We start from the raw sequence: 13,091 nt of genomic DNA, 5'->3' as shown, positions 1-13,091 counted from the left end.
GCTTTCACAGCAGAGATGAGCATGGACTAAAGTGAGAGACCCACAGGGACTGGAAGACTTCTCCCATCGTGGCACTAGAAATCCTTCACAGCTGTGTATGGAACACAAAGCAGAGCTGTTTTCACCCAAACCACTGCCCTGGCAGGAAGGGGGTGTTCCACAGCAGGACCTGAGGGTCCATAACTGCACCATGCAACAGCTTTGCCAGCTGTGACTGGGCCATCCCACCTTCCTGGCTCTCCTTCCATGTGGCCCTGCTGGGGGCACCTCAGACCATCACCCTTTCAGACTTCTGCCCAGTTCCTGCCAGCCAAATTAGTCTGGAAATGGAGGCAGGAAATCTAGATGCTGCTGTGGTGTTTCTCCTGTCAAATCTGAGCAATGCTGAAGCAGAAGTAATTTCCAGCTTTTTCCACCTGGCAGCTACTAAATGTGTGTCTAAGGAGGTTAATAGAAGTCTGTTCAGTCCAGAAGCACTCGAATTGGGAGATTCTGAAATGAAAGTTCACCAGATAGCCATCAACCACCAGTCATTCTCTCTTCTGGGTCACTTTGCAGCTGTGCTCCTCATGGGAGGCCCCAGTTTGTAGAGAGCTGCTGGCACCCTGGTGCTCTGCAGCCCTGGTGCTCTGCAGCCAACTGCCCGAGCTGTTCAACCAAGTGTGGAACTGAGCAGCTTTTTGATTTTCCCTCCTTTCACAAACACTGAGCGTTTTGTTCTGCAGCATCAAAGGCTGGGAGCTTCAGAACAATGGATGTCTGCAGGAGCCCAGCAGGAACAATGCTGTGCCTCAGAAAGAGAACTTGGAAGAACAGAGAGAGCTCCCAGCTTAACAGCACAATTGGCCTGATCAGAAATCTCTGCTCAGAGATCCACACCTTGGCTCAGTCCCCCCGAGCAATTAGACTCTGCAGGGCTTTTGCTGTAGACAAGAGCTGGCTGCAGCTCTGGGGAACTGCTGACATTTCTGAGTGATGAAGTAGGATGGGACTGTGGAGGATTAGCAGGTTTGCCCTACAAATGGGAAATAATGATTTTGGCTCTAAAGAGTTTTTCACAGTATTCAAAGCAGCACAATCTTCTTTGTCACTTTTGCCCCCAAACAGGAAGGCTTTGCTGCTAAGCATAATACACACAAGTGTCTGCATGTGTTTCAAGAAGTTTCAGGTAGTTAAAAAGCTCTGAGCACCTCCTCTGAGGCCCTGTGGACCTCACAATTTACTTTCACAGGAAAGATTCCTCCAGTCTTGCATTTGACTATGACCATATGTGAAAAGAGATTCTCTGTGTGTTCATTCATGGGAAGGAGACAGACTTCTGCCAGCTCCAAGTGACCCTGAGAGGAATCCACTTCTCTGATCCCACAAATGAGCACCTCAGGTTAGATGATGTGACTCACTGCAGGTTGGAGTCTTGCTGAATAGGAAGTGAACCTGGGATCCTCCATGAATTCCCAATCTCCTCTTCAGTGTTCAGACAACAGAGAGGGCCATCTCTGGATATTGGAGATGTTTCCTCAGAAATGATGCAGTGGGTGGAGTTGTTGGAGGAGTTTTGGCTGTAAGATGTAGTCATTTCCTTACTTTGGGACTGCAGCAGTCACTGCTAAGATCCTGCAGTGTCAGGAAAGTGCTGTCAGAAAATCAGATTTTCATTTTAACAATAAGAGTCCTTGCAACACATCAGAGAAAGTAATGTAAACCAAGTTTGGGTGTGAGAGCAGCGTGGTGATTTTTCAGCAGGTGAAAGGCAAGGAGTGGGAAAAGAACTTTCCATCTGCAAGTTCAGAGTAAGCTGTACAAAGATGAGGTTATGTGGAGTGCAGATCCATAATGTGTGGTCCAAGACTGTTACCCTGTTGAACTCCAAAGCAAAGACTGTGGTTTCTGGGAGTGTTCTGCAATCCAGAGAGGTGACTGCAACTTCTATAGATCCCAGGGAAGTCTTTAAAGCTGCTAGCTTGGACACTGACAGCAGTGGAGCTGCAATTGAACGGGTTTAGCCAAGGATTTACCCAGAATCTGAGGCAGCTCCCATCTTTTGTCTTTCCTAGGTAACAGCTCATGATGACAAAGAAGAAAGCTATGTGTGTGGTGTATCTTGCTGCCTCAGCTGTTGATGAGATCATGGGGATGCTTTTTGGGCTGGTATTGGTCCAGGATATTTCTTCTAACTGGGAGTTAAGCATATCTTGGGTACTTCATGTTGCTGGAGAACTTGCAGCTGCATCATTTAGGTATTTGGCATCATCTGGGCTGTGAAAGATTGTGCCTGTTCTTTGGGATTTCCATGGATACAAGGCTCTTGGGCAGTGTGATGACTGCATCCAGGAAAAAAACCACATCCTAATAAAGAGAGTTGAACAGCCTGGATCAGTTCTATGAAGAATGCAAAACAAGCCTGGGCCATCTCAGGGTAAGCTGCACTCATGGTGCCTCCTGAACCCATGTCCTGTTATTGTTGGTGTGGAACGTGAGGGTCTGGGCCAATGAAAATAAGGAAGGTGACTTGACAGACACAGATTTTATCTTTTGAGATTCGTCATGACCTTTCTTGTGTGTAATAAATAAAGTTGACTCAGGAATTGGCAAGTGCCCTATAACACGCAGTCCTGGTGTTGGGACTCGGCAGAACGTTCTGCTTAGCAATGCACTCTGTTGGCTCTGTTTGCCAAGTTCCTATTTTGGAGGTGGAAGGGCTGAGCAGTGGCAGATGCTGAAGCCTCCTGTGGACAGGTGTGCTGGGCCCAGCCAGGCTGGGTGAAGGCCATTTTCAGTCATGGCTCACACAAGCTTTTACCACTGAGCTGCAGGAAAAGAATCCTGCCAAGGAGAAATGCAGTTTGCAGGGCTGTGAGTCCTGGGCCCAGGCAGGCTCCCATCCTTCCACATCTCTGGATAACCTGCCAGGCAGTTAAGTCAACATTGAACAATATTGCTTCCTGTGTTAATGTCTTGAGCAGCCCTGCCACACACACTGGATCCTGTGATATTAAACCATTCCATCATCCAGAGGATTTGACTGGTTTCACAGGTGACAGGAATGGTAGCTCTGAGACTTGCCGAGTGACTCCCTGACATCCTGTCTTCTCTGTTAATGTGATTGTGAGCAATCACAGGTTTCCTGATCCAGCCCTGAGATACACAAGGCTCCTTGCTGGCAACTGAAGATTGTGCTGCTGACTTGAAGCTGTTCTGCACTGGTAACACATCCAATTGTGAAGTTATTCTGCAGATCCAAAAGACTTTGGGGAGAAGAGGGCTAATGTTTGCATTCCCAGTCCCAGAGAGGCTCCTGGGGGACAGCTGCAGTTAATTCACAAGGATTGTGACTGATTGAAAGGCAGAGCCTTGAGAGGAGAGCACTCAGCAGAAGTACAGGGGTGCTGGGCTACGTGGCACCCAGCACCTTAAAGGACAGCTGACTGCCTCGTTTCTGAGGTGCCTGCCATTTGGGAGCAGTCCAGTATTCCAAGTGTTTCCCGCCTTTCTTTATATCCATGCCAAAAGCACTAACAGAATAGGGTGGAGACAAAAAAAAATAAAAAATCTCAGACCCTCCTCAAGATCCTCCTCTAATTCCAGAAGGATCAAAATGCTAAAGGTTGCACTGGAAAAACAGAAATAGTCTTTTCTCCCACCATCGGTAACTCAATGCCACGAGTAAAGCTGAGACTCAGCTGCTTGTTCTACAGCTGTGTCCTTTCTGAAGTCATGAGAAACAGCATTTTGGTTTCCTTCCAGAGGAAATACACAATAATATCCCTAACTTGCACTGAGGCCTTCCAGTCTGCTGAACTAACCCAGCTAGTGTTCATCTACAACAAAATTAAATCCAAGATCCCCTATTCCTTATGGATTGAGCCAATGCATAGGAATCAAGTCTTTTGATCAGAATCACTTCTAGCTTGCTTTCTCTAAGCACTCTCTTCCCAAGCAGTTTCTCTCCCATCCTAAATTCTGTGTTTGCAGATGATCCTTCCTTTCCTGCCACACACAAGAAGTTTATCCAAGATGTAGGGGTCACCTGTTCCTTTCCATGGTTCAGAACTACCTGCACTTTCAGGGACTGCAGCACCTGTGTTGCTGTAGATTTTCCCTGTGTTGCTGGAGAAGACGTGCTCTCTATGCTAACAGAAGTCTCTGATTCCCTTGCAGGAGGATCTTTCCATCAGCATTTGATTTGGAAACACTGTGTAGGACATACAGTCCTCCCTGGGAGAGTTTAATGCAATCTTCCCCTCAAAAGCATGAGGCTGTGTCCTGGGCTCGGGATGTCAGTGACATGTGGCTGACACTGAACACTGAAGCCTGTGTGTCAGTCAGGTCTTGGAAGAGCTGTGCTCTGTCTGCTGCACAGACACGTTCACAGTCTCCAAAGGGAGCTCCTTGAGGACAGAACCATGAATTCAGTGTTTTCCAGGTGGCTGTGTTCTCTCCCTGCCAGATGAATCCCAGTGCTGTGAAATGTGTCACTGTTCTTCTTCCTACAGAAATGCATCTGCTGATGTCAACTTCCAGGTAAGGACACAGGAACCTGCTCCCCCTCAGCATCTGTGGCCTTTGGCCTCTGCTGGTAGTCAGGCATCCCAAGAAAACTAGAAGTGACCTAAAACCCTTTTTTTTTTGCTAACCCTTGGCCAGTGTTGCACATAGAGAAGTAATGGCAGTTTTCCAGCAGGTGAGAACCTCCAGGCCAGCTAAGTAGACAAGAAAAATAAACACAGGAAATATCATCCATGCAATAAGATAACAGAGAAAGGAGAGGCTGGGAGAGCTTTGTGATGCTTGTGTGTTGAGGGGAAACCCAGAGCTTGGACAACAGGAGCAAGCAGATGTTGAACCTCAGCACAAAGGAAGGGGTTACTGCCTAGACAGAGGGGAGAGGAGAGAAAAGGAGTTTTCTGCTTTGCCCAGACAGAGCAGGGGTTGCTTTCCAGGGTATGGGGTCTGTGGAATGAAGATCTTGGGTCTAGATATGGGGTGAATTAGGGCTTTGCTCCAAGGCAGAGACTGATCAGCTCTGCTCAGTTCTCAGTCTTGGTGTTGATGGAAATTCTGCTCATTCTCACCTGTGAAACCCATATCCTGAACTCTTCCCTTTGTGTCCCATCCCCCCAGATCCAATGGGCTTATCAGAGCCTTCACACTGCTCAGTTTACCCCTGGTGGAATGGCAGAGCAGTTCTGTGGTGAGGCATCTGCTGCCTCCACCCCTGTGCTCAGTGAGATGGAGAAACCACCTGTGGTGCCCAAAATAGCCCATGCCAGGGCAATCCAATCCAAATGGTGTTGATAGTGCTGGGGGATTCCCATGCCTCATAAAGAGGCTTTTGTTGGGAGGATCTAAACTGAGCTCCAGGCCTTGCCAGCTGTGGAGAGAAGCAGATGGATCTGCAGTATAAAAATAGATGGAAGCAGACTTGTTCTGCCTCTTTTCTTCACCAGCTCAAAGTACAGCCCCAGAGGTGCCTGGTCAGCAGAACCAGAGCAGGGAACTGGGTGCTTTGCAGCTGCCAGTCTGCCTGGAGCCCATTAGCTACTGTCAGAGACAGAAATTTATCTCTTCTCAGTCCCATTGCCTTACAGCTGCCATGTGGACAATCTTGTTTGCTCGCAGCTGTTGGCAGCATGTTACATCCCATTTCCCTGGGGCAACAAAAGCAGGAGAATGGGACATTTCTGTGAGACACCATGTCCCTGAAAGAGGCATTAGTCTGTGGCTATGTCCTCTGAGATCTCTGTTCAGCACTTTAGGAAATGTGCTGAAGACTTGCACCAGTGTATCAGGGGCTGTTTCAATAGATGACTGGTAGATTTTGCAGCATCTGAGACCTTTGTGCATTGCACATGGAAATCTCACTTTTGCCCAGCCCCAGCTACAGGGGGAACATTTTGGACTGGTATTGTCTTTGTTGTTGCTCCAAGTGACTTGGCTGCCTGTTTCAATGCCATAAGTTCATATCAAAACTCTGAGGTTAAAACACCTTCCAAAGGCATCTGATGCTCTTGGTCTCTTATGTAGATTAAAAGGGGATGTCCCCTGTGGACCTCCAGGCCCAGTTGTTCATCCCAGTACTTTCCATCTAAGATTAGAATTTTTTCAACTCTAAAATATGATGGTTCTTGTGCACAAAAGCAATTGAGAGGCTGCACCAGGGACAGTCAGGACATGTCCCTGTCAGTCCATCAGTCCCATGTTTGCATGAAATCCCCTTCTCAGCTGGGCATTCCTCCTCCATCCCTCCTGCTAACTGAATAAGGGGCATGTGGATGTTTCCTGAAGGGGCTTTCTAAAGGCACTAATTTGATACACTCAGGCCATCTTCCTGTAATGAATATTCCTGAGGTAAGGTAATTGAAGCTGACTCTGCATGGCTGGCATGCTGGCTGATGGGATGAATAGGAAAAAATTTATTTTTCCAATAAATTCAAATGTGTTGTCTCTCTATGCTCCTGAACTTCTACCTGTGTTGTTTGTTTTGAAGGTGGTTGCACTCTTCCTCTCCTCCTCTTTTTTTTCTTTTTCATTTAATCTTGTGAACCTTTTCTGCACTTTTTCCATTCTTAGCTTTTTGTTTCTTTGTTGGTTTCTTCTCCTCTGCCTCATGCTCTCCTGCTTCCTGAAAAGCTGCATGCTGTGGTGTGTCAGGCAGAGGCCCTGAGGTTGGCCATACCTCTCCACACTGGCATCCAAGGATATACTAGCTGATTCCCTGATATTTGTGTGTGCCAAATAGCAGCAAGAAGGCAAGAGGGAGAAAAGAATAGCATCATTGGGAGAAAGCAGGTCAGAGGCTGAGGTGGGTGTACAAATGGGGCCCTTTTGATAAGAAATTTCCAAAAGGCTGCAGAGAGTTTCTCATCAGGAATATTCTCCTTGATCACAGACCCTTGTGCTCTTATTTGGTGCTGGGAGTCAGGAAATAGTGGCAGCATTGAGCCTGTCCACTTATTTACAGCATTTCCTTTTGCTTGCTGGGGGGCAGGAAGGTTTGTCTACAGGTCTTGTCTTTTATCTGAATAACTCTCATTTGCCAAATAGAGGCAATTGCTGTTCCTACACCTTGGGAAGCACATGATGGGGGAAAAGGTGATTTCTGGACCCCAGAGATTGAGGTTTTTCCTCACACATCTAGAAAGCCTGGACTGGCAGAACTGCTGACAAGAACCCACCTGTAACGTGCCAGTAAACAGACCAGGAAGCATCTGCCCTGCATTTCAATGGTGTAAAGTTGACATTTAACCCCTGACTGTTTCTTTTTTTAGCTGCCTAATGTTTGGTACTTACAGGAATGTTTCAGCCGCTGCATTGATGGGATTCAGCTCACAAGATGTTTCATCTCTAGTGACTGCCATGAGAGGTCTCCACACCTAGTGGGGGAGCTCAGTGTTCCCTCCACTTTGGACAGTCAGAGGCTGGGATCTGGTGGGATGGAGCCTTCACAGCAAATTCCAGCAGCACGGCAGGAAAGGTGGGATTAAACCTGGGGGCTCCAGCAGTCCAGTCCAGACCACATTTCCATCTCCACATGTCAGTGAAACCCTAGATACAAACCAGAATCGGGACTAACCGTGTGCTGTGATCGCTGTGTGCTTGGTGCAGCGCAGCAGGGGAAACATCCTCCAAAACACAGCCCTTCTTAAGCACCTGATTTGGGCAAGAACTTCGTCTAATAATTCAGCAGCATTCGAACCGCAAGTGCAGCATGTGTATATTGGTAACTCCGTTTTTCCAGGTGGCCACCGGCGGTCATTTTTACTTTTGTTTTGCGTTGTTGAACTCGCACAGGATGCTCGAGCTGAGGACCGGAGCAGTGAGTGCTCCCTCTGCTGTCTGTGGTCTTTCAGGTTCCTGGCTAATCTGCTCCCTGCTCAGATTAAATGATTTGCCGGGCTGGAGATAACACTGGAAGCTGTTTGGTCTGCAGATGGCTCTGTAAAGGACCCATCAAATACATTTATTGCTGCTTATATGCAAGGCCCAGTGTGACTCACAGCCTGTGTGTGACTGTGAATTCAGGTTTGGACTGAGAGTAATATCCCAATGAGAAGGGATGGATGTGTCACTTTTGAGGATGGACTGGACTGGGGGACACTCATGCAAGTGGTTTGTCCTGAGGAGGTGATACCTGTGATGTGTCATCCTGCGTGAGACAAGAGGAAATAAAAGCCTGTTCAAAATTGTAGGCACACAGTTTGTGGTGATGGGGTTGGGGTAGGTAATAGTAATAGGAACGGGGTTGTGGCTGAGCCTCATCTCTAATGGGCAGCAGCTGTGAAAAGCAGGTGACCAGCACTGACAGCAATGAGACACGGAGTGCCCAGTGCACTGACCAATCACCAAAGGGAACAGAGAGCACACAGGGGCAATGCATGAATAATGAGGGGCATAAAAGGATGAGCTAAAGAACTAGATGGGCAGATGCTTGCAGCCTTCTGAAGTGACGTGGTGTTATTCTGTACAGGTTGTAGCCTTCTGAAATTGTACAGTGATCCTCTGTGTATTGTGCCTGTCTCAATGGTGACAAAATTTGGGGTAGAAATCTCAGGTCTGTAAAGCAGCTTCTTCCATGGACTTCTCTAACGGTTCATTTCAAGCAGGTTTCTTTACTCCTAAAGGAGAGAACCATGGAGACTCAGACCAGGACACATGACTTGACTCAGCATCAAGACTAAGGCCCTTAGGGAGGTGCCAAGAAGCCAAGGGGGAATGGGGCAACCACAAAGGATTTTTAAAAGCAATTAAGCAATTTAAGAGCAAAAGGGCCTCTAAATTACTCTGAATGTTGTGATTATTAAGCTTATTAACCCTGGTCATTATTTGTTTGGGTGAAGATAGAAAACATTCTGGCTGTTTGAACTGGGTAGTGCCTTGCCAGACAACAGCAGCAAGTTGGGGGGCAGCCCTTCCCTTTGCCTTGGACTTGTGTGGCTTCTCACTTCATGTTTATGAGGCCTCTTTTTGCTTTTGGAGGGTCTTCTCCTTTGTTTGCTTGTTTTGTGGGGTTTTTTTGTCCCTTCAGGACTCTTTATTTGCAGACCACATTCAGGAATGGTGCTCAGGAAGACATTCCTGTGTTTCTTGATTGTAACATAATGGATTCTTTGGTATGGTATTTCACTTAGTTCAGGTGCCCCTGAAGGATGAGCAACTGTGGTCAGAAGCAACAAGGTTTTCTGGCTGTGATTGTTCACTGGCCTGGCAACTAATAAAAGTGCTATTTTTCTTCACCTAGGTTAAACTGCAAACATGTCCCTGCATGCACAAGATGTGGAGGTTCAATAAACCCAGAGGGCTCATTGTTGAGCAAAGTAAATCACCCTGAGAGGCTGGGCATTACGTGGTTTTCTACATTTAAAAAAGGAAATTACCTTAAGTATCTTTCTTGTTGTTGTTAAGTTTGGCCCTTGCTTTGTTAGCAGCTGTACACATTAAACAAGCTAAAATAAAATATAGCATTAAAAAATGAGATATAGAAATAAGACAAAGGAATAAGAGAATCAAGCAACAATCTGATCATAGATCTGGGTTCATCCAGACCATATTGAAGCTGTGAATTGTAAGCAGGCAGCTAAAAGACAAAATTGTAGTAATTTTTGAAGTTTTGTTTGAGTTTATGAATGAAGTGAGAACATACTTATAGGCCAAGTATGTGGATGAGAGAAGCTGAATCACTGGCAAATCAGAGGCAGGAAGAAAGAGGTGGATGCAGAGGTCAGGACTGGGAAGGGTTATTGCCTGGGATGTGAATATTTTGTCTAATGCATAAGGAAAGTTGAAGAAAGGCCGCAGGCCTATTAGTTATTTGTAAATTGCACTATGCCTTCCCTCCCTCTGCCCATTTGCAGCCATTGTGCGAAGCAGGCAGCAATATGTGTGCATGCTGCATCCATCCATCTTCATAATAGCTGGGTTAAATTGCACAATCTTTAGGAATATCATTTGCAGGCAGCTCTTATTGCTGCTCCCAGCCTCTGTCCAGTAATCTGTGGCTCCAGGGGCTGGGCACATTTTGAAACTGTGATGAGACAGAAAGTATTTGTATGCTGCTGCTCCTCTCACCTTTATATTCTATTATTCTGCTAAATCATTGCTTTGTAAGTAAGCATTCCTCTAGGACTGGTAATTCAAGATCTTGTGAGTCAACATGACTAGAGCATGTAGGAAGTGAGGAATCTTTCTACTCAGATGCTTATATCCTTGGGGAAGGCTTCCACTGAAAACTGCAGATTTGAATACACAGAGCTTCCCAGTGGTTTGGTTTCTGAAGAGATCTTGCTTGCAGTGGAAAATTACACAATGCTAGAAGGAAGCTTTGAAGCCCTGCAATGGTTACATGAAATTAGGCACGTGAGGTGACCAGAGAAGCACAGACTAGCAGATGTGATAGTGTATCTTTTTTTTTGCTGTACACTCAATGCAAGGTCCAAGTGAATCTCTGAAGTGTTGCAATTCCTCAGGATCACAGCCTAACTGGATGTTGTTTTGCAATGCTGAGCAGCCCTTCAGTGTAATTGCCTCTTCCCTCCCAAAGACTGAACATCTGGATTTATGGTGACAAAAGCAATCCAGCAAGAAAGGGCATGAGAAATGGTACCCCTGTGGATTAGAAGAGATATTAGACATGATCTGAGTTACAGCACATGTAAGACACTCTCTGGCATTCCCCAGTTGTCCCATCCCTCAGTAACAGTTCCACTGCTGCTCCCCTCTGTTGGGAACTGCTGCTCACAGGGACAGCTCCTCAGCCAAAACATCTCTCAGAGCTTCTCTGCCATCACCTAAATGGTGCCACATCAGCCCCTTTCCATAGGAACTACTGATAACAGCCTCTACCATTTTGCCCTAACATCAATTTATTAATTACCTTTCTGTGTTTTAGGTGCATGTTGGTTAATTTTCACTTGCCCACCTCTCTTGGGAGAAGATACAGCCTGTGTGTTACAAGATCATAAAAACTCTATAGCTGAAGGGGATGCAACAGTAATTGAGGTGGCCACTGTCTCCTCCTGGGACAAATATGAATTTTGGTGCTCTTGAAGGAGCTGTATGGACCCCACTCACACATCTTCACCTCTGCCTGAAGTGCCTGCTAATGCTCTGTGGAGTCAGGGTGAGGAGTGTGGATGTGTAGATAGGCAGATATGTGTTCTTCACTGCTCCTTCTGATTAGCAAGGAGGAGGCTGTGCTAGAGGGGCTTCCCAGAGCACAGCCTGGCTTGATGGAGGCTCTAAAAAAAAAAATCTAATTTTATTCAGTTCCTGGAACTGAGCTGATGCTGGTGACTGTCATTATGCCAGGCCCAGGAGGAACTGAACTGTGTCAACGTATTTGTGAGTGACATGCTTGTGACTGCTTCCCATTGTGGAACAAAGGATGTAAAGGGTGAGTGAACAGATTGCAAAAAATCTCCAGGCATGCAAATAAAGGGGGCATATGCATTTTTTCCAAAAACATTGATTTTTGGTACGTAAAATGAAGGGTCCTTTGTTCAGGGTATTTCTCACCCAGACTTGCATCTTGGAGAAAAGCAAGAGCTAGTGCTCATGTTGTTGTTAGTGATTAAGAATTCCCACAGGAGACCCAGTGTATCTTTGACGTAGGCTTATTCCTTTGTGTGCTGGCTGCCTCCATCCCATCAGTGAGGCTTTCTCTTCCTCTCTCTCTCTCTTCTCCCATTGCCTTCTGCCCCTACCAGCCTGAAACAGCATCTTTTGAATAATCTTTGTTGACAGAAGCTGTCTTGGTTGTAGATGCTGCAGGGGTTGGGAAGGCTCCTCAAGCAAAGTTCAGTCCTTGGGGTCATGGAAACCAGCCAGGAATTTCTGCTCTCCCATTCCCAGGGGCATGAGGAGCCCACAGAGGAAAACCAAAGGTGACCATTTCCTCAGTTGAAATGTCATTGACCTGAATTGCAGATGTTTTCCAAGACTTTTTAAGATCAAGAGAGTAGTTTTGGAAATATAACGGGTATCTTGATGGAGGATCATTTCAAATTATAGAGTCCTATAAAACAATATAGGAAATTTTTATTTGAAAAGAAGAAAGCATTATTACTGTCTTTTTCAAGTCTTCAGAGCTTTTTTTATCACACAGGATACATATGTGCAGCTTGTTTATTGAGGGAGCTGGATATTAAATGGCCAGATATTATTTCTTGAAAATCAAGATAGTCTAAAATGTTAGCTATGTGCTATAGGATCCTGAGGATAGTGTGTTACAAGGAGAAAGGAGGTGACAGTGGGACTAAAGCTGCCTCTTTTCTGTAAGGGTGATATCTTAACAGCTCTCATGGGAGGAAGGACATGTTCAACCTAATAGGATAATGGAATAATATGTTGAACATATCAGCTTTGACACAGACCATCTGGTGGCTGTAGACACAAATAACCTAAGGAAAACAAATTTGAAATGTTTCAGGAAATGGCTATATGCATGCAGCACAGTGGGGGGGGCAGGAGGGTGCCTGTGTGTAGAAGGAAAGAGATAAAAGCCCCTCTCTTTGGCTGTGGGAAGAGTGTCTCACTCGTTCCTGGAAAGGACTACATTCCATCCTTAATGATATTTGGGCTATAAATTTAGTACTGACATCTCCTCAGGACCCACAGAACTCTGCACTGTGAGGTTGGACCAAAGGTCTCACATGGACTCTAGCTGGTAAACAGAAAAATCCCCAAAGCCAAACAAAGAATCTTCCTACAGTTACTGTTAGAAATTTGCTCAGAAATTGTTGGTATGGTAACTATTGCTCAGCAGGGAAATTATCTCCACCAGTAGATCATCCACAATCTCTTCCCTTCCTTCTTTCTACTGCCTTTGTGTTTCTAGCACATCCTGTCTCCTTATCTCTGTCCAACCGGTTTAAGTTCCAGCTCTCAAACCAAGTGACGCGCTGTGTCTGGGGCAGACGTGGGTCTGTTCTGTGTGCACAGCCCGGCTGCCACACTGCAGCTGCTCTGCGACCCCCAGAGGCATCACTGCCATCACTCTGGCTTCCCTCTGCTGGGCCTGGGAACGTGGCTCCAATGGCAGCATCAGTGACATAAACTGCTTACAAGCCTTTAAAAGATGCTGAAAATACCCCAGA

This window comes from Serinus canaria, chromosome 15, assembly GCF_022539315.1.
Source record: "Serinus canaria isolate serCan28SL12 chromosome 15, serCan2020, whole genome shotgun sequence".
Taxonomy (NCBI): domain Eukaryota; kingdom Metazoa; phylum Chordata; class Aves; order Passeriformes; family Fringillidae; genus Serinus; species Serinus canaria.
This window is presented reverse-complemented; position numbering follows the sequence as displayed.